The 25554-nt window shown below is 39.9% G+C and overlaps 1 protein-coding gene across 3 annotated transcripts in view; it reads right to left on the reverse strand.

Annotated features, from left to right (window-relative positions):
• sorcs2 (sortilin-related VPS10 domain containing receptor 2) overlaps window positions 1-25554 on the reverse strand; it is a 277555-nt gene that overhangs the window by 112731 nt on the left and 139270 nt on the right. The window lies entirely within an intron of this gene.

Below are 25554 nucleotides of genomic sequence, written 5' to 3' on the forward strand. Positions count from 1 at the left end.
CATTTATTGGTTTCCCAAACCACCTATCAAACCATTCAGCTGTGCTGATTGGCCCACCAGCTTCCAAAGAGACCAGAAATCAATTTAAAGCCAGGGTCTTCACTTGCATTTGATTAAGTCTTGCTGGGGAGGAAAAAAGCTCACTGCCATTATGATGCAAACTCAAACCTCACTCATCTTCACCTAACACACTCTTCTCACGTCCATCCACCCCCCTTGCTGCTCTTTTCACCTCCTTCTCTTTCTTTTTTTCCCATTGCTTTTTTCTTCAACTCACCTGTGTTCCCTTCTGCCAAGGTGTGACATTGACTTGGTAAAATTAAGTTAGTTTGACTGGTGCCTGTCAACCCGGAGGAGGATAAATACAGTGTTTTTAAGAGTCCAAAAAGCAGGGAAGGTGAAAATGAATGTTGACAGAACAGGAAGAGGACAGAATGTCTGCTCTGCCCTGATTCCCATGAGTCTCCCTGCTGGCAAAGAGAAGCATCATGACAGCCGCAGCCAGAGGTTAAAGCACCAATTAGCTACGGTTAATGAAGCCTCATTGGCCTCCGCTAAGTTTCTCCCCTTTTTGCGCTCTCTCTTCTTTCATACTTCTCTTCCATTACTGCTCAGATATCAATCCTGGGTAACCTCAATGACAAGTCAAAGTACACACGTTGGATGTGGATGGACAATGACAGTGACTCACTTTGTGCATAAAATCAGTATATATCAGTATATCAGTATTCAGTGGGTGAAAGAAAATAGTCATAAGAGACCTGGCAACCCAGGGCAGCTGCATTCATTTCGTAAAAAGGGGAGACCGAGACAGAACATTAGCTAATACTGTGACAGATAAAAACAAAAAAAATACACGAACATGTACTTGTTTCATTGAAATCCCACATCCCACTCATTCAGCAATTGGATTTTCAATGGGTATACAAGTATGATTACCACTTTAAAGTCCTTATTTGGAACTTATTCCTTTTCTCGCATTAAAGATTCAGGAATATATGACTATATAATTATTTTTCACTTCACAAGTTTAACTGCAGGACACAAGAGTCAGTTCAAATAAAAAAAAAAATGTATTTGTCCCCAGGGGGCAATTTAAAGAGCAATGTCTCTCCACTTGTCTATTTCACTGTAAAGTCCATTCAGTGTGTACATTTGTACTGGTGGTTTCATGTTTCCACAACACACTTACCATACTTGTAGGTTCCGCCTCTTAAAATCATATTTTATGGTGTAATAGTACACCAGTACACCACCAAATAGTACTATAATAGTAATAATAGTAATACTATAGTAATACTAATAGTAATAGTAAAGGATAAAAGAGTACACTGACGCCAGTCATACAGACCTATTGGGAATAATCAGATGTGCAACACATATTCAATCAGAGGGGAAAGTGAAGTGTGAAGTGAAGACCTCAGCAAACTCTAGCATTGCTTCGCCCCCATCATCCTACAGAGACGTAATCAGCTAGACTATAAACTTTGTGTGGGTGCTCAGTGTTCTCTAAGTTCTCTAAGAAGTTTAAGGCACTTGGAAAAGTCACTTTGAAAAAGGGAAAATGAAAATGAACAAAGAGCTTCGGGGCAGGAAGCAAAAGGCAAACACCTGCAGCATGAAGTGACAAACCGGCTCAGCAATGGTCTCATTTAATCGAGGTAATTGTACTAATTTATCAGGGTTAATTTGCATCAATGTATGAGAATGATTGCACCTTCAAGGAATATAATCAACACTGAGAGAAATTTAACATTCTTGATATCTACTGTAATTACTTCCCATTTGATTTTTATTGTCCTGCAGACTCTGTAATTCAGTTGGGCGCTTTTTTCTTCGGCAGTGTATCAAATTACTGTGTGAAGCTAGTTAAGCTTACACTGACTGGAAGCAAGACTGCAGCAGAGACAAACAATGAAGGACTACCACAGAGACAACTTTGACTGGACACCAGAATATTATGAGACGCCTATAGGGACTAAATAGGTCAAGCTCATTGGAAAATCAAGCACTTTTTTTTTTTTTTTTTTTTTGTAATTTTGGCTCATTAATAGCAAAGTGAATTCCTCCAAATCGTAGACTCATCCCCACCACCCCGTCCCGGGGGTCTGCCGGGATACACAGGGCAGGTGGAACCTCGGAAAAAAGATGTTAGAATAAACAGTTATGTCCAGGATTGTTCTTCTGCAATTCACCGACACCCTACACACACACACACACACACACACAGTTCTCCACGCATATAAATCAGCATCATTAAATTGACCTCCTGCCAGTTTTCCAAACAGGGGAAGCCCCGGAGCAGTGAGCGGTAACGAAGCTCACATCAATGAACGCAGAGGCAGGCATGTAGGATGAACTGAGGGACATGAGTGTATTACTCACATCAAAGAGCAGAAGATTCATGACCTGTAATGTGTGTGTGTGTGTGTGTGTATGATTCAAAGTACCCCTGCTACAAAACATTCTGTGCATGTATAGTACATCACAGCATAATCTAATAATGAACACTTTGCAGGGTTTCAAGTAGGCTGTATATCACTGCTTAGCATGAGCTAATGTATCACTTGTGTGCAGTAAATGAATCGAGACTTTTAGCCTAACAGCATGTTCATGTTAACCCTCACCAATAAGCAGCAAGTGATCCACTGACCATCCCTCTGAAATTTGTTTGCAGTTGACATGGAAGATGCATTAGATGCTGCTAGAAAAAGTCAATGTTTGTCACGTCCTTCAGAGAAATATGACACTTTAAGAGCTTCTATGAATCAACTTGGAGAACCCTATATGGCTGCATCTATCTAATCTATGTCTTATTGTGGCAGTCACTGATCACAAACAGTGAATACCACAGTACTTCATTTACTCAAGTATTGTATTTAAGTACAATTCTGAAGTACATAACTTGAGTACAGCCATTTTTAGACGCAAGTATTGTACTTTGTATTCCAATTGTGTAGTTAGTAGTTACTATATGGATTACATGCTGCATCAGAGTCAAAGTAGTGCATTTTTAATTAACTGATTTTATTTGTAATCAAACTGAACAAAAATAAGATTACTGATAATCAGCCAGGCCAATAATTTGTTAACCGCTATTATACAGTATAAACATACTTGTACATATACGAATATTTTACTTTTAAGTGTGATATTTAAGTACTTCCCATGTTACTTACTATCAGATACTTTAAGGCTTCTTGACTTCTTCAAGTACTATTCATATAGGTTACTGTCACTTTCACCTGAATAATATTTTAGCAACATTTAGCAGCAGTAAAGAAGTTGGTACAGAACTTGGTCTAAAATTTTATCCTATCAAGTATATATTAATTGCAACTGAATATGATTGCACATGTATAGGGTCTCTCCAAAAAAATGACTTGGACAGAGACATTGTTGCAATTTTAAGTTTTTACCAAAACTTTTGTTCTTAATTTGATAGCTTAGAAACCTTCATCAACACTCCAGCCGCTTGCACTTCACGCTCTTACCTCCAGCCAAACGTGTCTTCTTCATATCTATTTTCCCATGTCTTACATATGTAACTACAGTGATAGCGTCTTAGACTGTGGACCCTAATGAACACCTCAGATTAACAGTGTGAGTGCAGACATTGAGGCATGGTGTGGGGTGTAGGGAGCAGAAATTGCGTGCTGTTTTTGTATTAAAAGTCTAAAATTAGCTTTGCACTTCAGCGGCTCAAAACAAGAGTAATTACCACCTGTAATGCTGATGATTCAACTGTGATCTACAGCAATCATTTTTATAAATGAAGTAAACACTTCTCTCTAAATCACAGCTGTGAGTGATTGATAAGGCCAAAAGAAACACTCGTACTGATGTGTTCTTACACGTATACTTTTGTTCTAAGTTCACTGTTGTCTTAATTGAAAAAGGGCATCTGGGATCTGTTGTAGTCGTTCACGTGCTGTTAAAGTCCGGTTACATGCTGTGCGGTTTTCCCACTTTACTGCCTTTAGTGATCAGACAACAAAAGCAGTAATTAAATTACTGCAAACATGAATAGCCTACTGTCTGTTGTTTGCAAAGTCTTACCGACCATGAAATGAGCCCTGGGGAAGCTTCCAGCCTTCCAGCTTGAAAAACAACCTTGGCGGCATTTGGTGTTGCTGCTAAAATGCTCATTGATTTAATTCTCAGAATCAGAATCAGAATTCCTGAATGATATTCTGCAATGAATTCTGCAATGATATTCTGGTGAAGGAGAATAATATTCTAAGTTAGATTTATATGGTTCACTAACAGGGGAAATAAAGCAAAGCAAATCATCTTCCAGTTTCAATCCAGGAGGCAATCACGCTTTCTACATTTAAGAGTACACTTAAAACATTTCTTTTTGATAAAGCTTACTCAGGGCCTAGGCTAGCCCCTAGTTATGCATCTATAAGCTTAGACTGCTGGGGTCCCCCATGATGCACTGAGCTTCTCTTTCCTCCTTTAACTCTCCTATATACATTTATGTCCCATTAATGCATGTCACTACCTTTTCTTAATTTCTTCCAAGGAGTCTTTGTCCTTTCTTGTCTTGCAGATTCGCATTGATCGTGTTTAGACCCCCTGCCTTGGTCCTGCTTGACGCAATACGACCACTCATTTCTACAGTGCCAGTTTTTCTTCAGAATTTTCTATATTTCTGCATAAAAATGATTCGAAACATCTGCAGATTTTCAAACAAGTCCTGAATGTAGACAAAGAGAGTACATATCTGTGAGTTGCAAAAGTATGTGAACTGTTGCTTCAATATCTGGTGTGATCCCCTCTAAAAAGGTCACAAACTTTTAAGCAGCACTGTACATCATTATTATTGTTAATATTGGTTTTTTATCATTCCAGCACTCTGTTGTTATTACTCTTGCTATGCATCTCTGTCTGTATGCCCCCCCCCCATTCCCTCTCTCTCTCATCTCTGCATCGCAACCAAACCAGTCAAGACTGCCCACGTAGAGCCGGGGTCTGCTTTCTAAAAGGAAGTTTTTCCTCACTACTGTTGCCAAGTGCTTCAAAAGACAATGTGATATCAGAGTGGTGCATTATTAAATCAAAAATTAAATCCGATCTTGACTACCATCTTGACCTATTTGTGGTCTCAGAAGTAGAGCATTGTTTAAATCTGCTCGATCAGCTGTTTTAGCACAATCAGAATCAAGAAAGCGAGGCAATTACAAGGAATATGAAATCTGTGAGAGCTGATGAATCTGAATTATTGATCAGTGTGGCTTTCAGGGAGCAGCTCGTGTTGGAGTTGTGAGGTGGAGAGGATCAGAGGGCCGTCTCACGCTCTGCTGCCAGTCATCCTCATAGTGCACAATCACCTCCATTCAATATGCTATGCTATCCCTGTTCTATCCTTGTTCACGCAGTATATCCCTGAGCTCATTACTCTGCCAGCACATAAATACACACACATAGGAAACACATGCCCTGGTGCACTGATGCATTAAAAAAGCTTACTTTTGTTTCATTAATAATTTGCTTATTTATTCATAGCATCAATAAAACATGGCGATGAGTCTGGAGACTGATGGAGCAATACTGAATCAAATGAGGATCAGCAAACTGGGTTGCAGGAGATCACATCTCACACAAATTGCCGGTTGTTTTGTTCATGATCCCAGGGTTAGCATAACAGGAGATCATGATAGGCAAAGTGAATCAATGGAATATCTTTCATATGGTTATTAAACTCATTGGCAGCAGAGTATCATTTTGAATGGCGAAGCCATGCTTAGTAATTATTCAGCCTTTCACACTAAAAGCAGGACTGGGTGAACTACTGCTGCCAGACCATGAGGATAACTGGAAAGAATTCCACTTGATTTACCCCTAAAAATGAAAGAGAAATCCATGTCAGAACCAATGAAAGCCAAACACAATCTGGCAGTGTGAGGTAAAAATTAACTCTAAACACATTACAGCAGGGCCAACCAAGAGCAGCCAATGGGCCCAACCGGTCCTGTGATGAACAACGATTTGACCCGTGAAATGCTAATTACGAAAAGAGACTCGTACATCATCTCTACTTACCTTAGTCGTATTATCTTCAAGATACATTCATGTTTCGTAACTGTCGGCAATCCATGCCTGCTGAGTTTCACAATTCAAGGCAAAAAGTGTGAGAAACATTGATAAGATGGGTAATTCAAAATGACATTTTCCCCCCTTTGCCTGAAGGCAGTTCTAATACAGTCTAAGTCAATGCTAGTATCCCCACTCCCAAATTCTTAGCCTGTAGCTGGTTACACAATGTAGAATCACACTCACGCACTCAGTAACACAGTGACCTCCAGACAAACATCCAGAAGTCCACTGCGCATATATAATTAATTATGTAGCATTACCACATGAAAATGTCTAAAATTAATAAGACCTTTTGTTATATCCAAATCCTTACAACAATGTTCAAACCCAGAGGAATCTGTAATCTGATGCAGCTCACGGTGCGTTTCATTCGATCGCCTGTCACAATGATTTCCAGGAGAGTCAGAGAGCGAGAGTCGGCGAACACAAGTTAACGCAACATGAGTAAAACTTTATTACTGAACATTTCTGCCTGAGTCACGTCAGATAGATTTTCATCAGCACTGGTGGTGTTTAACAATGAAGTAAAACCTCCCATGATCCCACACAATACTTATGACATGTTGTTGTTTTGTTTTGACTGAGGGACCCCTAGTGGCAGAATCAATATACTGTGCAGTTAACTTGCGCACTCTTGCAGGCACACACCCCAACACAAAAGAGAAACTAACACACTGACACAGAAACACAGGCAGATACAGGATATCATCTTTATCTCTCTCTGCCAACAACCCTCATACACACAAACCCACACACACACACACACACACTCTTGTTTCCATCACTTTTGGGGATAATTACATAGACTTAACCAACCTCCTCACTATAACAGTAAACATTACTTGCCAAATCCTAACCCTTACCTTAACCTAACCCAAACCTCAGACTAACCTTCAGGCAAGTCTTCACCATAATATTTAATGATTTATGTGGTGAAGATTTGCATTTTGTCCCCATAAGTGTAAACAGATTTTTGTCCTCACAACTACAGGAATACGTGTCCACACACACACAAACAGAGGAACATGCACACATGCGCGCACACACATAAACACACACACACACAAACTTTTAACAGTCTTCTGCTGTTTATCATCTGATTCAATTAATGCAGTGGCGGCGGAGGGATCAGAACCCATGGGACAGCATTTTAAATGGCTACAAAACAAATGAGCTGAGGTTCAGCGACTGACATTTAAATGAGAGTAATGAGACTGCTTGTCATTGGCACTCTTCTCCCAGCCATAGAATAACAGCCACTTCTCTCTCTGCCTTGCCCAACTATGTAACTTAATTCTTTCTCTTTTTACCATTTTCACATCACTCTTTCTCAGCGCAATCTGATGATGGTAAATGTTACATTTACGCTGGAAAAAACACTCCGTCTGCCTCACCTTCCCTCCCATGCCATGATGTTTATTCTTCTTTCATTGCATCGTTCATCATCTCTCAATCCTGGCAGTGGAAATGCAATGTACTCCGTTTGGTTTGCAGATCTCAGGCAAAGCCTTTGGAGTCCGGAATTGAGTACGACTCACCAAACGCATGAATCACTGGCTCTTATTTCTTCTACAGATGGAAAGCTGCAACAAGAGGTCATTTTGGAATATAATGCAGCTGGGGTCAATAAAGTCGATGGACTTTAAATCCAAGAGTGCACTTTTGTGAGCCTCAGTTGTAAAACTGTGCAACTGTCACATACAAATAGTGGGGCTGTATAGCTCGTATCATAACAAACATCAGATTCGATAAATGTGTTGATAGATACATTATATTGGAAACAACATTAGACTTTTACAAACACATCTTGGTGGCTGTGGCAGCCATTGTTTGAAATGGCCACCACTGGTTGATCAACTCTATCTTATTTTATATATTTATCAGAATAGTTCAGTTAATAATATTTTTTTTTTTTTTACTGTAAGGATTTGATTTAATTCCTACCAGCTCACAGGGCGTGATGAGGCATCAAGAAGGTCGGAGAGGGTCGTACACATGTATTTTTCAGCAGCCAATCATTTCTCACCTTCAACCACTATTTTATATAAAAATGGCTGGCAGAGTATCATGGGACTTCATTAGTGGTGTTGGGCGGTCGTGCTGGTCGCTTGTGGCATGTATGCACTCAACAAACTGTAACACCAACCATTACAACAAAATGGTGAAACCAGTTGCTAACAAAATGAGGAAGTTCACAGACGAAAATGTATTGCAACACATAGACACGGAGAGGCGGGGAAGCAATGATGAAGAGGAGTTGCAGTAATGCAGATCCTTTCCTGAGATGCACCTGATGTATGAGGAGACCTTCATTAGTCTACTGACTGTGGTTAATTGGACAGTGTGACTCTGGCTAACTGTTCAGTCTCATGTCACTCATATATTAACATTATAATTTCATATGTGGAAATATAAGTGGTTGTTCAGGTTGAGCTTAGCCATTCATTTAAACCATTTATTTCTTCAAGTCTGTCCATCTGTCTGGCAGCAGTCTTCAGGACATTAACTGAATTTTGCTTTGTGTGGCACAGTGATTAGCACTGTCACCTCACAGCAAAAAGGTTCCAGGTTCAAATTCCAGTCTGGCCCCTTTTGTGTTTAGCTTGCATGTTCTCCCTTTGCCTGTGTGGATTTTCTCCAGGTACCTCGGTTTCCTCCCACAGTCCCTAAAAACATGCTCATGAAGTGAATGTGATTGTGTGTCGGCCCTTTGATTGACCGGTCGACCAGTCCAGGGTGCATCCTGTCTCTCGCCTGCTGTCAGCTGGGATAGGCTCCAGCCCCCCTGCAGCCCTGACAGATAAAACGTTACAGAAAATGAATGGATTGATGGGTGGGGGTCTACAGCTTTAGCAACTTTTCTCACCATCCAGTCCAATTTGGGTAATTAAACCATTTAAATCTAGAACCTCAATCTGGCCTGACAACGATGCATCTATCAGAATAGTTCAGTTAATAGTATATTTTACTAAGTGTTACTGTAAGGATTTGATTTAATTCCTACCAGTTTACAAGTTGTGTCAAAAAACTATGCAATCGTCACATAAATATAGTGGGGTGGTACAGCTCAATGTATCATAACAAATATTATGCAAAAGTATAATGCAGTAAGCAACCCAATATTGGAACACTGGATAAGAAAGGGTTGAACTAGTTGTGCAGTAGGTCACAAAAACGTTGAATCAGCAAAATTCAGTTCTGAAGACTCATGTTTCAGTATCTGGTTTTTGATCCACTTTTAGTTCCCACTGCTTCAAGCAGAATTCTTGACACTTCTGTGTGTCTTGTTGTTATAAAGAATGCAGGAGACAGAACTACAGTAGAAAATTTGGCAGATATGAAATATTTAAACCTTTGCGAGAGCATCTGGGAGTAAAATTGCACAACTGTGTTATCAGGTGAGTGAGGGATCTTTTCTTCATCGCCTCCCTGATCCTTGTCTTCATTTCCTTTCATCCCTTTGAACTTACTTGTTTCTCTAATCACTGCTGACTTTTTCCTTAACCTATGACGAAAAATCACCCCTGGACTCTTGTCATTAGTTTGTGTCTTTTTGAGTGTATCAGCTTTCTGGCTTTGTGCCTCATCTGCTACTACTACTGGAAGTCTTTGTGTGTCTAGAATTATGGACCTTATCCAAAAGGGATCCAAGGACAGTTCTGGGCTAAATAGATCAGATAAGTACATAAATAACCCAAACAGAATCCCAATAGAAAGAAACACCAAGCCTGGCAGCAACGTGAATAAGAGTCACCAATTAATGAGCAGTGGTGGTTATAAAGCACAGCAAAACACAGACCCAAGACCTGATGCAACAGTACAGAATGTTATTCAGAAACTTATCTCAGAGCAATGAGATGCTGGAATCTCTCCTCTGCTCTGATGAATTTCACCTTGTGTAATTGTTGAAAATCAACCCTGAGTTTACTTGACATTTTTACGAGGAATGGCACAAATGATCAGGTCAGTGTGAAGATGACAAAGCAAATGAGATCAAAGCGAGATAAATGCACCAAGCCAAAATCAGATAAATCAGAGAGAGGAAAAGCTAAGCCATCGAGCACAGCCCATCTTATTCAGCATAGACCCTGCAGAACAAGCTGGAAGAAGATAGAAAAAGATGTGCATGGGGAGAGACAGAGAGAGAGAAAGAGATAGAGAGTGGTGTATGGAGTGAGGACAGGAGAGGCATTGCCTGTGGGAGAAGTGTTGCTGTGGTGGCAAAGCCCAGCACCTTGGTTTGTCCCATTGATTTCAGCTCAAATTCGACCATTTTTCACACCATCCTGCTGCGACCCTACTTGCCTTTTTTTTTTATCTATTCACTCATTCAGTAGAGCTACCTGTGCCATGTGTGTCCAGTCAGGGAAACTACAGTCTGGTAAATCTGACTATATAAAACATGCCACAAATACATTTGTATCACTCTTTGGAGGATGTTAGCCCTAGCCTTAGTCCCAAATAATGGGCCCTTTCTTTCAAACAGATGTAGAAATAAGCGGACATTTACAGCCAGTGATAGCTAAAACCACAACTGTCACTAGGAGATTTTATCCACTGTAGCTAGTTAGCATAAGCTTGTGCTAATGCTAAAATGGAGCAGTGTAGTTTGTTTATTGCAGGGTAGAGGTAGTTAGATCCCTCAGTAAGATTATCCTATCATTATCAGTTGTAGGTTATTGGGATGTAGCTAATGTAAGGTTCATAAGTTGGTTGAAAACACAGTCCCTGGCTGACTTTTTAATTTTTCAACTGACTCATATTTAAATAAAAAACAGGAAAAACTGCCTTTTAGAAGGCAGAAACCTATACTATAATATACCAGTGGTGGACTCAGGTGGTCTGAGGGGCAGGGGCAATAAGTAGCACCCCTACCAAAGACACCTCCAAGAAGAAACTCTAATGGTATTTGATAGTATATAGTGTAACCTACTGCTGTATAGCTTATTTAGCTGCACATGGTAATATTTTCCACTTTTGTTCTATAACTTCATTCAAATAACTTATTTTTTTTCCTTTTGATCTTGTGTTTTAGTTGTTTGGGGTAAAGAGAGAAACCACAATCTAAACTCTTTACATATAACTTAGCACAGCTCCAGTAATATTGCTGTAGCTTTCCAGAGGATGCTGAGTTATAATGACAGTTGCTGAGGGGAATTAAGCAAACTGTCAGTTGATTTTGCTGCTCAGACTTAATTGTAGCACTTCAAAACTGTTTCAAAACTGCTGAAGTTTGATTAGTGGATTGCACTGACTTTTAGCTCAAACAAACTGTGTGTATATTTGACTGATCTGTCAAAACTTTATTTCCTCAGTAATATATGTTATACCTTGATGGAAACATAACCTTACTGAGATGTTATTCATTTTTGATCAGCAAGAAAAATCTTTAATGTCCATGTAAAGTTTCTAACACATAGTATTAAAAAATACAAAATTAAAGAATTGGCTACTCTATCTGAAATCATGACATAAGGAAAACTTGGAGACGTATGGAGATATGTCAGTCTTACTGATGACTTGGTAAGCTATTAGTATTCAGTGCTACACTGTAGCAGTTCCTGATTAGTTCTTCAAATACAAAGTAAAAACTTTTGGCTGTAGGGTCTGTAGGGAGTTTGAAAAAGATGTTCCAGATAAAGGAATGCCAAGTATATACTAATATTTTGATCACATTTTGCACAACATTCCATGAATTATCAACTACCTGCTCTCTCATGAGAGCACAGAAGAAGTTATTTCTGTCTGTGGTTAGAAATGTGGTGCAAGACGGAGCTTTCTATCATAGTTAAACTAGTTGGTTAAACTTTGACTACAGCTTTTCAAACTCAGACCAGAGCTTCCTTCCTGGAGTTATGTGGGATCATGTTCATATCACATTTTCCTTCCTTGAAAAAACTCTCAGTCCTTCTGCAGTGTTCTCATACTACCAATAGACGCTCTTGCCTGTGAGCTTTTTCACATATATTTCAGTTAGTGAGAGACGTCTTTCAGAATCCTTTCAGTTCCCCCTTTAGTTTCAGCCTGAGACCGGTTACTGAGAGGGAGAATTGTTGATAGGCTTGATAGATATCTATCTATCTATCTTGTTGTTTCTTGTATTGCTGTTTCATTGTTTGGTTTGATGACCTTAAACTTTTAGGTTTTGACAGCTGTTTTCAGTGAAAAAGCAGCATACAAAGTTAGACACCAGCTGTTGAACATCTAAAACTTTAAGCAGCTAAAGAGCCCGCTTTCCATATATTTAACATATATGTATAGCATATATGTGTGTATATATGGATATATATGTACATATAGTTGAAAGATATATATGTGGTGGGCCAATTTCGAATATGTGCTTACATGTTGTATATATATGTATGTATATATGTTCATATATTTTCTTTCCGTGTGGGTGACCTTTTCACATCCATTATGCCACAAAGCTGTTCTGCAAGGGCAAGCAAATGCCTTTTGCTTTTCCACTTTCTGACCCAACCAGGCACAAATGGGAACATCAGGCCAGATTGCGGTTCGCCCTCACCTCATTTGTTGCCTGGCTTCCCAGTCTTGACAAACTGCTGCTCCTTATTCCCTTAATAATTGTGCTTATTTCAAATGGTTGGCTCAGAAAAACAGTTGTAATTTCTGATGAAAACAAGTTGTGCATTTTAAAGTATTTTGATTGGTTTATTTGGTGCCACTACCCTTTTAATTGCATGAATTTAGCAAAACAAACTAAATAAGAAAAAGCTCCATTTCTGAAAGAAGTCTGGCAAATGTCACTGGTACAGAAGCACTTTAACAGAATCACATTAAGACAGAGCAGTGCTTAACTACAGATAGTCCCAAAGTATCTCGATGACATCACCTTTACTTGCCTTTGTCATACCTTGATGCTCTCGCAACAATCTTCCAAAAAAAAATGTGAGATCTTCGGCAGTCGCCTTCTTTTGTCCTCATTGTTTCAAAGTCACAGCCCCCTCTTCCAACGTGTCATCTATATGAGTCTCTCTCTACACTCAGACTGACAGGTACCCCCTCCCATCCCACCCCACCACCAATTCCCCAGCTCTATCTGAGAAGGTGGCTTCACATCATCACTCTACTTCCCTTCTCCCGCTCTTCATCTCTCTCCCTCCTCACCACACCCATGCTGTTCCAACTTTAAAGACCACGGAGTGATGACTTAACACGAGCCTAAGTTGAAGTGACAGTCTGGTGTCACTGCCAAGCCTGAAGTCCGTTTGAGAAATGCCGAACTGCTGAATGCGAAGTTGGTTACCGGTGGGCTGAGTGTGAACATAATGCATGGCTGGCTTCAAACGCTGTCTGAGAGCTGTCAAGCCGTCCGTCTCTCGAACGTGTGTTGGCCTGAATCAGATTCAGAAGTTGAGGCACTCACATGAAGATGGTTTACAACTGTTTTTTCAAGTTTCTCCTTTCATTTGGTTCACTTGCACCCCTGCACTGTGTAAAACAAAAACATGCTTGTTTTAGGATGAGTCATAGTGGAATGATTTCTCCTGATGTGATCCCAGCAAATAAGATACTACATTCAGATAATTTTTTTAATTTATTAAGCCTTAAATAAAAGCAAATAAATGTGGTTAATACTTGTTTTTTTAAAGCAAGTCTTCACCATAACATTTAATGATTTACGTGGTGGGGATAAGTAAGGAAAAAAGGCAAATAATAGAGGGAAATAAATAAAGGTAAGCAAATGAGGAAAAGAAAGAGAATGCGAGAGGGATAGAGAGAATGAGGAAAGAAAATTCAGATCACAGCCTGCAATTTCCATCCATCCATCCATCCATAATTCATGAGGATACAGAACTGTTTTGTGTGTTTATGTGGCACAACTCAATTCTTAATCTTATTATTCTCACCTAGTGAAATTGACTTAATAATTCGACAAATGTGCACATTCCACTTTTGGAAAGTTACAGTAGGATTTTTCATCTAGACCTCAAAACATCCTATCAACTTCATATCAGTGACCTCTTCCTCCACTTTTTGTGGTGCACATGAAAGCTGTTAAATTTTTGCTTTTTCAGATCAAAGGGGAAAAAACAACTTAAAAGTGTTAGGGTTAGTTCAGTAGCTTCTTGTTTTTGTGTATGTGTGTTCTCTTTCTCCTCCTCTCCCTCCTGTGTCCCTTGGGTGTGTGTGTGTGTGCGTGGGTGTGTGTGTGTGGCCTTGTCTGAGCCTGTCCGGAGCAGAGCTGACCGTCCCTGTGTTCCAGACCTGCAGCGCTCTTTGTCCCACACACCTGTGTCACATCAGCCCACAATCACTCCACCCATGCTCTCCAGTTCAAAAGACCAGCTCATCCTGTCATCTTTGCCAGACTGTCTTCTGCTAATCAGTGATATCATGTCAGGCCAGTAATTTTTCTTGAGCTCTTTTACCTTGCAATTAACCTGTCCACTCCCCCTCCCCGTGTCCAGGTTCACTGCCTCGCCCTGCCATTCAGTCTAATCTCCGTTCTGCATCCCTTGTGAGTTTGGACTCTGGTTGGGGACGTTGGAATTCAGGTTTCACCCTCTGAACACTTACATTTGTATATACTCATCATGGGATTAGTCTCAGAGACCATACCGATTGGATGATTTTTTTTCAGTTTTGTTCCCCTGTGATCCTGTGTTAAATCTTCAGAATTAAACTTCAGTAAACTCTTTGTCGACCAGTGTCTTCGTGTTCTGCTTCTGGGGTTCAATTTTTTTGTCAGACATGTTTTTGCAAAAGCTTTAGCTTACTGTACTTCACATGTTAACTGGACTTTAAACATTAATTAACTACAGGTGATCTAATCTGCTGCCTGTCCTATCAGCTAACAACACCTGGAAACCTAATCTAAAATGTAAAATGAACTGGCAATGGGGAATTTAATTGCACAATATAATCCAAAGAACAAACAATTAAAATGCATAATTACAAAGCATTTGTGCAGGAAGTTATGCATCATTCTCCTGCCAGTGACTCTGTAATGCATTATAGGTCTGGACATTGGAGTGTTGCTAAAAAGGACTTCCTTTCTTTCTATTCACTCTTGGGATCTTCATGCAATTTTCCCAGCTCAGTTACAGCTGCAAGAACAAAACAACAACACACGTCTTCTACACTGGATGCTATAATCGCACCATAATGCACTTTGTTGTTGTCCGCACCCTCCGCAATCCCACGAGAACATTCTGGTCAGAGCCACAGAGAAACAAACTGACAGAGCTGAGGCAAACACAACATGTCGCTGTGTGCCTGCACAATGAAGAAAACTGGCAATTTCCAAAGGTCCAAATTCTGAAAACAAAGTGATACTTGTGTGCAACATATCAATTTTGTTTTAAATACAGATCAGGACGAAAAGGAGGACATAAGCTGGGAAATACATTGCAATAGATGTACATATGTGCAGAACAGGATGCAATAATACCCGGCATTATCTGAGCTCGATATGACAAACTTTCCACTTTCCTAAGGCTGACAAATTCCATTTCAAAAATAAAATAACATCTATCTGACATTATGCAAGGTAGTGAAACAGGTTTTCTGGCAGCCATCAGCTGTTGTCAGAAAACAGACTGACAGCTTGGCTCAGCAACTGACTGACTGATGCTGCTTTGTGCTGTCAGTGTAACATTTTCTTCTAACATTGCTTTGATACTCACTGTGAAACCAGTTGGGACAGATGAGAGTGAAAGTTCACTTTGATCCTGGCAAGTAAATTCTATCCAATATTTGGCAGGTCTTTTCAAGTAAAGAGAACATAAACAGGTTTGTGACTAATCAACCTCATTGTAACCCCCCCCACCCCCCAAACATCAACACTTCCTTCTCTTTGTACATTTGTACACATGTGTTTGAATGTGTGGTACATCTAGTTTCGCTTTGTTGTTTTCTGGACAGGTTATTTATTTTGGTGTAAGACATATTGTTACTGCAGGTTTTTTAAACCGTGCACCATTGACCTGAAAAACTGTATTATTAATGCTGATGCAAAGCATTTTTATCCCTTGTTCAACAAGGCCACATTGGTTATCAAATTTTAGCATTTTCAGACATCTATTTGTTCTATCTTATTCAAGAATGGAGAGGGCTTTACTGGCCCAGTTTGTTAATGTTACCACTAATTCTCAGCCGAAATCATTTTCCCTTCATATTAGTCCAACGCCTGTTATGTCATCAGCAGCACCTGCACATTCACTTCTGTGTTTTTCACTCATAAAAGATCGGTTGCTTAGCTGTCGCTCTGAGCCCAGGTGTGGTGACAAATGACCAGACTGTCAAAACTTAGCAACAGGTAGTCCTGAAATCTGTGTGCTTCATTCCTCATCCCTTGATTTAAATTACAACCCATGCACAGAGTCACAACCCCACAAACTCCCAGCTGTTTAAAGGAGGGGTTCTTATCAAGCCTACATTGAAACAACACTCACATGTCCACATGTAGAGTGAAACACTGTAATACTGACAGTAAATATATCATTTATAACGCAGCAACGAAGTAAGAGATGACAAGAGACAAACAGTCAAAATTAGGAATACACACTGATTTTTTTTCACGTTGGTTATCTTTTTCCAACAGTCAGTAGTTTTATGTGATCCCAGATATTTAGCTGTGACGTTGTTTCTTCTGAGATCTCCTCTGCCTTTTGTGAGTACCGGGGAACCATATCTTATTCCTGGCTTGCCTTGGGTGTCATAGCAAGTACAACCTTGGCAAATGTATCAATTTATATTCAGTGCCACTTGCAGTCAAAAAAGAGGAATCCCAAAGAAAAAAAAAAAAGATCAATTTTCAAGTTTTAGATCTTGGCTTTCATCACCCCTGTCTCTCTCTCCCCCTCTCTCTTTTTCTTTCTCTTTCACCCTGAGCTTCTGTTCTCCCCTTCTATTGCCATGGAATTGGGGTAAGATAAGTGAAAAATTGAGAAAGAAGATGGCAAAAGGGTACAAAGAAAGAAAGATTCAGAATGAGGGAATAGGCTTCAGTGTAGATGAGAACGAGTGTGTGTGCATGTGTATGTGTGGTACAAACAGAAGAAAACTGTAATGATGGTGTGTATGAGAAAATTTCAGGGTTTACTATAACAATACCAGTGTTAGATATATTGTCCAATAGTGTCTCTTTGTTACATTAATAATGTGCACCTATTTCATATGAATTCATGTCTTCTCTGCCGTATCACTGATGCAATATGAAATAACTGAACCGTTTGTGTAAACATATGCAGTTCTCTACCAGGAAAATACTGTGCTGCAGAGGTGATTTTTAGATTTATGAGCAGCAGAACAGTTTGTCTAGGGATCAGCTAGGAGGAGGTGGATTAAATATTGGAAACTTTTATGTTTACAGCAAAAATACAAATCTCATGAATTGTTTCCCTGAGGGATAAAGTCGGATGAGATTTCCATAATCAGGAATTAATGGACCCCCTATATGCATTGTCCATTAATTCCTGATTATGTGCGCCTCGTAGGGCATTATCCGGCGTATAACATGGTCACTTATAGAAAAAAAAAAGACCAATTAACATCATTCCAGTTGCACAGGTAAAAAATGAGAGTTTAATAATACCCGAAACGATCATTGCCATCCCAAAAGGGTAGCTATGCAATGGAAACTCACTATCCCAGAAATGTCGAACCTTAAATAAGTTATCATCAAAGTTAATCTAGTAACAGTTTGTTTTTGGGTTTTTTTTTGTTTTTTTTTTCTCAAATTTTTCACAAAGCACTGTTTTGCCGGTGTTATATTTGGTAGATTTCACCAGGTCCTGGATGCTTTCAAACACTGAAGAGTCAGTACTAACCTTTGTCAAACTTTTCATTGTATAATCATGAGAACGATGTAATCATCTCCTGAAATCCCTTTGCTGCAGAAAAGCTCATTTGCACTTTATTTCAGCAACACACATCAAAGTCTTGTTGAAGACTCAACAAAAATACACACCCATCTAAATGAATACAAAGTGACAAGCATTACGTTTGGGCACATGTCATTTTCCAGAATGTAGAATGTATACAGCCTCAGATAGAAAGTCAAAATATAGTTCAGCTGCTTGACTCAAGCAATATATAAAATGAGAGTCTTGTTTCGAAAAATATACATAAAAACATATATAACTCCTATCATACATGTGACTAAAGCAGTTAGCGAATAATGTACCTGCCTGGGGACAGAGGATTAAAATTTGTTGCCACTCACTGTGGGTAGTCAATACACACACACACACACACACACACACACACACACACAAAGTTTTACATCAGTAATATATATTATTTGTCCATAAATGCTTTCATTCTTTACACAGACACACACACACAGGAGTGTGCGCCAGGAGTTTGCAACGGAGAGGAGGAATAGGGCGGCGGTGGAAGGGAAGAGAAAAGATGTGAAAGAAAATGTAGAGGACGGAGAAGGAAGGAGAGCAATTGCAATATAAATAGCATCTATTGAGTTTTTCATATTTATGATGGTGGATGTGAAAGTCACTATATATGAGAGAAAAAGGTGAAATGGCTGGGGAGTGAAGGAGGGGGCATGGAAAGAGATGGGGAAAAAAGAGACAGATTTCACTGTATTAAATGTAAGCGAGGTAATGGCAGGGATAGACAGATGAGGAAATAGAGAAATATAGAAAAAAGAACAGATAAAACGGCAAGGAGTGAGGGAAAAGACGGAAAGAGAAAAGAACCCGTTTGACTAAATAGTTCCACCAACTTAAGAGATACGAGAACTAAACTCTAGAAATAAAGCCCCATTTTCACCCAATATTAACGTGTAATCTACATCTAGGTATGTTACCTGCATGAAATCAAATGATCCCAGGTCAAGAGAAACGATGCAATGGATAATTCATATTTAATTCACTTTTTGTGAGGGGAGACTTGCCACTTCAACCACTCATAGCTTTCAATGGCAGGAATACACAGAGTTAGGTGATACAAATGGGGTTACACCAGGTCCTATGGCAGTGAAACTTAATTTCAATTTCTCTAATCAAAACCTTGAGGTCCCTGACCTTCTTGAAAAGGTTCCCTGAAAAAGTATTGTAGTAGTAACAGTTTGAAAGATGGCAAGAAGAGGGCGAAGGACACGTGTAGGAGGTGAAATGTGAGGGACAATTTGAATGAGAAAAGGGAGAGAGATCAAAAACAAAAAATAATCAAGGATGGGAAAAGGATTTGATAGGTGCTGGTGGTGGAACAATGAACGGAGGAAGGAAGAAGTGAAGAAAAAACTTACCCATTGATAATAGATACTGTAGATAGTTTTAGACAGGGTGGATGAAAGGATAAATGGATAGAAGAATGATTGGACAGAGGCAGACAGCTTTACATCTCCTCAATTGATACTACTGGTAGATTTATAAATGGACATATAAATGGTCCTATATTAAAAAGCTGATATCAGCTGGTGTGTTTTTGCCCGTGTGACAGTACTCTGAATGTAATTGAATCTCATGGAGCTATACTTGGCTCGCTTTAATCAGTAAGGGACATTATAAAGGGATTAGCAACAGTCACATTTATTTTTAGACACCCCAAGTTTAAACAACTAGGCCAGTTAAAGTACGACGTCAAAGCTGATTTGTCTTTTCTCTGGCGGAGGCTGTCTCTGTACAGCTTACAAATGCTGATTCAGATTATCTTTAATGTCAAATTAATTTCTAAATTTCACAACGCATTATGTGACAAATAAAAAGCTGACAAACATTGATTTCATACTCTCCTCCTCCTGTTTTGTCTTTGGTCTGTTCTCCACTGATGTTTTCCCGCTCTCTTCTCTTCATTTTACTTCTGCTGCAGTGAAAAATGAATCAAGGCTCCATTAAACTGTAGACCGCAGCATACACATACAGTCCTAAAACTCACAGACAAGCACTGGGTGGCATTTACATCTGTCAAAAGGTGCATGATGGACAGTTCAAAGCAAGGGATGCGCCAGGAGATAGCAGTGTGAGTCAAAGGTTCTGGCTTGCTGCCTATTGATCCAAATTGGTGGAGCCAGGTCAGGTTAAGCCATATGGGTTCAGCCTGTGAAGGGCTGAGAGCAGCAGTGCTGATTTTCTAGCTAGATGGAGCATATGGGTCAATAATTGTGATCAATGATAGGTCAAAGATGATCACAGCTAATCTTACACTATAATCTAAATAGACTGTTCTAGATTTATAATGCTCTGCAGGGACGTGTAGCAGTAGGACTGTGGATGGAATATGCATTGTCAGAAACAGAGCGGACAGAGTAGAATTCATTTTGTAAAGGTAAATGTCTTATTTTGTTTTATTCTAAAGCTAATGCCTCTCCATAGTATATCTCAAAAAGAGAAAAAACAAGCCAGTGAGTAAGACTGAACTACAAACACAGATTGCTGACAGGGAGGAGTGAAAAGCTGTGAAAGAGACAGAGAGGCCAGCATCTAGTGTGTCATAACATAAAGAGAATGTAGCTCCACCAAGACCTGGTTCCTGTATGTCTGACACTATGTCTATATCTAGCTTTACTTTGGGGGAAAAAAGAAACCGTGGCAGTTGTGCATTCTTACATGGCAATACTTTTTGATAAAATCCACTACTGAAACTTTCTTTATATCTTGTGATGTGATTTATTCTTTCTTTTCCACAATCAGTTACTTCCTGACTCTCTGACTGAGTCTCATGCCCTGGCGCCTGTCTTCCCCACGCTTCAACTGAAGCCTGTAGACTCAGAAGCAGAACGCCGTTTCCATATAACTGTGTGGGTGGTCCTAACCTCTGTAGTGGAACCCAAAGCCGAAAGCCCTCCAGGAAGTATTAGCACTAGCTTCTGTGGTCTAACCTCGCTTCTGACGGTCCTCATTTCACAGTTACGCCATATACTCGAGCCTCCTTATCAGCCTGTGCACAGGTCCCAGATCAGCTGGGAAGAGGCTAAAGGAAACATCGCTTCTCTATGGTACAGATGGCATGACTGCAGGAATAGAGGGAGAAAGAGAAAACAGCTGGGGAAAACAGGGGCATGCCTAGTTCTCAAGTGGCTATGCTGCGGTCTAGCTCGCATAGTTTTCAGCTGTGGGACTGGTGCTTTTCTGTGTTAAGCTGTGTCGAAAGGTCAGTTTGCAGGTCCTTTATTTTTGTTTCAAGCGGAAGGAAAACCTACAATTTTTTGCTGTTGCCCCACAGCTCAACTCTGCTTCTTAGTGACATTAGTATGGGAGCCATATACACAAGAGACTAGCTTAACTTTCAATTTCCAAGTGTTTTCACACAGCCAGTTTCTCAAAAAGAGGATGGGCAAACACTTAGCTGAACCCCCCCAGAGAGCGAGAGAAAGTATGTCTAAAAACCTACTGAATTATTTACGATTAATCACACAGAATGGAGCCAGGGTGGATATGCCATGCCTGCCATACCTTTGTGTGAGCAACCCCGAAGAGGCCTTGAGACAGGGACAGTAGCATGAATGGATAAAGACAACAATTCAAGTTCAACAATGACATGGATAGATATCTGTGTGATCCTGCTCTCTCATCAATCACACAGGCCTGACACGTACATATATATATCTCTTCAGCGGCTACATGAGTCACTGCATTGCACACTGGCCTAATTATTCAGACTTACAAAGCAACATGGAGATTTAAGGCATCCAATAGCCTGCCAGCACTGATGGGGGGGCTGAAGTTACAACATCACCAATTTCAATGTAGACTTAAAATTACTAATGCAAAAAAATTAATTAACAAATTCCAAGCATGTGATTTGGCTGCTTAGTGTCAAACGTAGTAGTGTCCCCTCTGCCTAGTATTTCTAGGAATTATGCACATATTGAACAATGTTGCACCTTGCGATTGATGTAGAATACCAAGGTTCAATGTTGGAAAAAGTGTGTCGTTTATGTCGGAAGGTAAAAAGCATAAGTGTGGTGTTCACGGAGCCCCTGCTACGGACATTTTATGACTCTGTGGTAGCCTCTGCTATTCACTACGCTGTGGTCTGTTGGGGACCAGGCAGCACAGACCGGGACAGGAAGAGACTGAACAAGCTGGTCAGGAGGGCCAGATCTGTCCTGGGCTGCCCACTGGACTCCATGGACGAGGTGGGTGAGAGGAGGATGTTAGCCAAGCTGACATCCATCATGGACAACACCCTCTGCATCAGACAGTGGAGGCTCTGAGCAGCTCCTTCAGCAGCAGACTGCTACACCCTCAGTGTAGGAAGGAGCTACAGCAGCTCCTCCATTCCCACTGCTGTTAGACTGTACAGCTCAACAGTCTAGTCCTCATTTCCTCCCTATCCTTCCAGAACTGTGCAACACTAACCCACAATCATCACCTTCCACCACGACGCTGATATGTATATAGCCTGTATATTGGTCTATTGTACAGTGTTTATTTTAAAACTGTATTCTTGAAACTGTTTTGCACACTTTTTGCTTTTTGCACTCTATTCTGTTATTGTGAGCCACCACGGCAAATGATTTTCCCTGCTGTGGGATCAATAAAGTTATCTTATCTTTAGCAGTTCTGACTTTCACACTTTTCACAGACAAACTAAACAAAATAAATAAATAAATAAAAATACCCCAGAAATTTAGCATTGCGCTCCTATAACTGCTGCACCCATGATGTTAAAAGGATCAGAAATTCTTCATACTTGTCAAAAGTCAGTGGAGCTCCTCTTTAATGTTTTTCATTAACTGTACCAAAATGTTTCATTAACCTTAAACAATTCTTTTGTTTGCTAACCCTAAGTGTTCCTGAACAGCAGTTGATTTGCCATAAGCACAATCTTTCCCCAAACTTAACTATAAATAGCTGCCATGCACAGGTACTGTGAATAGTGAGATACAGTTATTTTAACATAAACTGGACATTGCCATTGAATGTTATCAGGGGTTTTGCTGAACTGTCAACAGCTTTTGTACATTTTATGTAAATTTGTACATTTTACTACTCTAAAACTGGTTGTATTACTGGTATGAGTTAAAACCAGACTAAGCAGAATTAGTCCCAAATGAATTTATACTGTAGTATCATCAGAGGCCTAATGAATTAAAGGTTTGAGTTTTAATGTGCATGAGCTAAGCTGAAAGTTTTTTTGTTTCCAGATAATAAACAGAAGTAGGCTGCATGCAAATCATGCAAAAAAAAAATCTTCTGGATTATTCATCCCTATCCATTATTTTTGGTCATTTTCCATTAGCAGAGTGGCTTCTGTTACTGTTGAATTGCTTTTACCATCATTTTGCCCATAATTACGTTCAAGGCCCTCTCCTCTCCTCTCCTCTCTTTATAATAACACTGGACAAAGAAGGAGTATTTGCTTCAGAATAAAATTATCCAGTTTCCATTATAGCCTTTTCTTATGAAAATCATGGGACACCGTTGACAGTCAGATAGAGAGTTGGATAATCTATCTGAAATTACAGTAAATGCTCTTCATCATAAGTACATCATCTGAACATGGCATGACCACATCTGAATATCTTGCCTCTCTCTTTGAAGCTCTTTGAACTGCCAATCACTGAACAGCTGACAGTACATATGCAGTATCATTCAGTCTATTACTCTTTCTCACATCGTTCTTCCTTTTGAAACCTTTCTACTCGTGTCTGCATTCACTCCTCTTATTTTCCTCACTTTGTTCTTTTGGATGTTGTTTATCAGCTGTCTTCTTTTCTATCTAAGTATAAGACTAAAGGCATTTCCAAAAGCGCTATCGATTTGTTTTTGCTGGAGCCCAAGTAGCTGTACATTTGCACACGCGTCCCATTTCACGCTGCAACCGCACTTCACTGTAATAACAAAGGTTGTATTGCAATAGTTGCAGTTATATTTCTACATAATCAATAAATCACAGGGTACTTAAATCATAATGCACAGTGGTGAAACATTCAGCAGGTTCAGATAGCCAAAATGCTCTGGAGTAGCATCTCTAGACCAACTACTGTAGCTTCTAAAACACCCAAAGAAACTGGTCGTCACACTCTGAAAATATGATGACTTTACATCGTGGGTGAGGGGTCCTTGACAGGTCTTGTCTTGGCCCACTTATCTATACAGTATAGTTCCTCTGTTTGAGATTGAATTAGTGAATCTAGGACTGGGAGTATGAGAAATTTCTATAAAACGGACTTACCCTGCTGCTACCATTCTGCATCACATTCTGAAACCCTCCTTGCTGATCTTGTAACTTAGTCTTTTTCCCAAAACTTCAAAGGCTGATAAAGATTTGAAGCATTTGGATAAGGGCACTACATTAGCCAAAGACGAAAGGCAAATGCTTGAATAAGCTAGTTATTTCTACTTCCGACCCATTTGCACTTTATATGAAGAAATATTTAAACTCACCCAGCCTACAGACAGATTCTTTCACCTGTGGTTTATGTGTCTTTCTTACAGCAAATGCTCTATTGTTGTTAGTGCTTTGCTCACTTGATAAGTAAATACTCTGATCTTCACTTTATGACTTCACAATTCCTCCTAACTGGGCATTGGAGCACACTGGAACTTTGCTTATTTCTTGTAATGAAAGCTAATGTTACAGAATCACCTTGGATTTTTGAACTATGGCAGCTCACATTCTATTATATATACTCAAATACATAATAAAAATCTTTTACTGAAGTGTAACTAATTATGTAGAGCTCAAAGAGCTGAATAGGAATAACCATTTCAGGCCACTCGAGAGAGTCTCATATCATATAGAAAACTTTCTAGCTTTTGAAAGCCCTCTCAAATTAAAACAGTCCACTAGACCTCTAGTTATGGAGAATACACTTCCCCTTGCCTCAAAATCAACACTTCACTCTGCCATCAGGCATGTAATCTTGAGCAGTACTCCATGAGAAGATGCCATGCTGATTAGTGGCCAAGGACATGATTTAGGACACCAGCTCAGAGGGAGGTTTGCCTTGTGGCCCTGTGAGGTTGACAGCACTTATCCACATGATGCCCTGCTACTTACAGTATTTCTGAGGTGGAGATGTTGGAAGATGGAAGTGTTGTAAGTCACAGAAGAGTGGTGCTCCAGTGACGCTATGTTCAGGAAGTGTCTGGAGATGTCTTTAAACATTGCACGATGACAGTATCAGATTTGGATAAACCGTTAATGGGCTAAGAAATGTCTTAAAAACATACTGGAGCTCGCCGGCTTGCTTTAATTTGTTTTGACAGATGCCTGAGATGATTCTACATGCTTGTTTTCTATGCATCCTTTTGCTACACGCTTCCCACGCTTGTATTGCGATCTAGGGTCAAAAGTCAGCAAGGTTATAGACTGTCTCTTTCAGAAGCTATAACAATGCCTCTCTCTTATCCCTCCAATACTTTGGTTTAGTTTCTGTCTTCATTTCACTACACAAAGCCTTGAGCAGGGGGTGCAGAGTGAAACCACCACTCAGCTGGGTGGAGTGAAGAGCCACTCCAGGAGAGCACTGTGGCCTCTTAGTAGCCGATACACAAATGAGGTTTAGCGTTTATC

This window comes from Scatophagus argus, chromosome 23 (assembly GCF_020382885.2).
Source record: "Scatophagus argus isolate fScaArg1 chromosome 23, fScaArg1.pri, whole genome shotgun sequence".
In the NCBI taxonomy this organism is placed as follows: domain Eukaryota; kingdom Metazoa; phylum Chordata; class Actinopteri; family Scatophagidae; genus Scatophagus; species Scatophagus argus.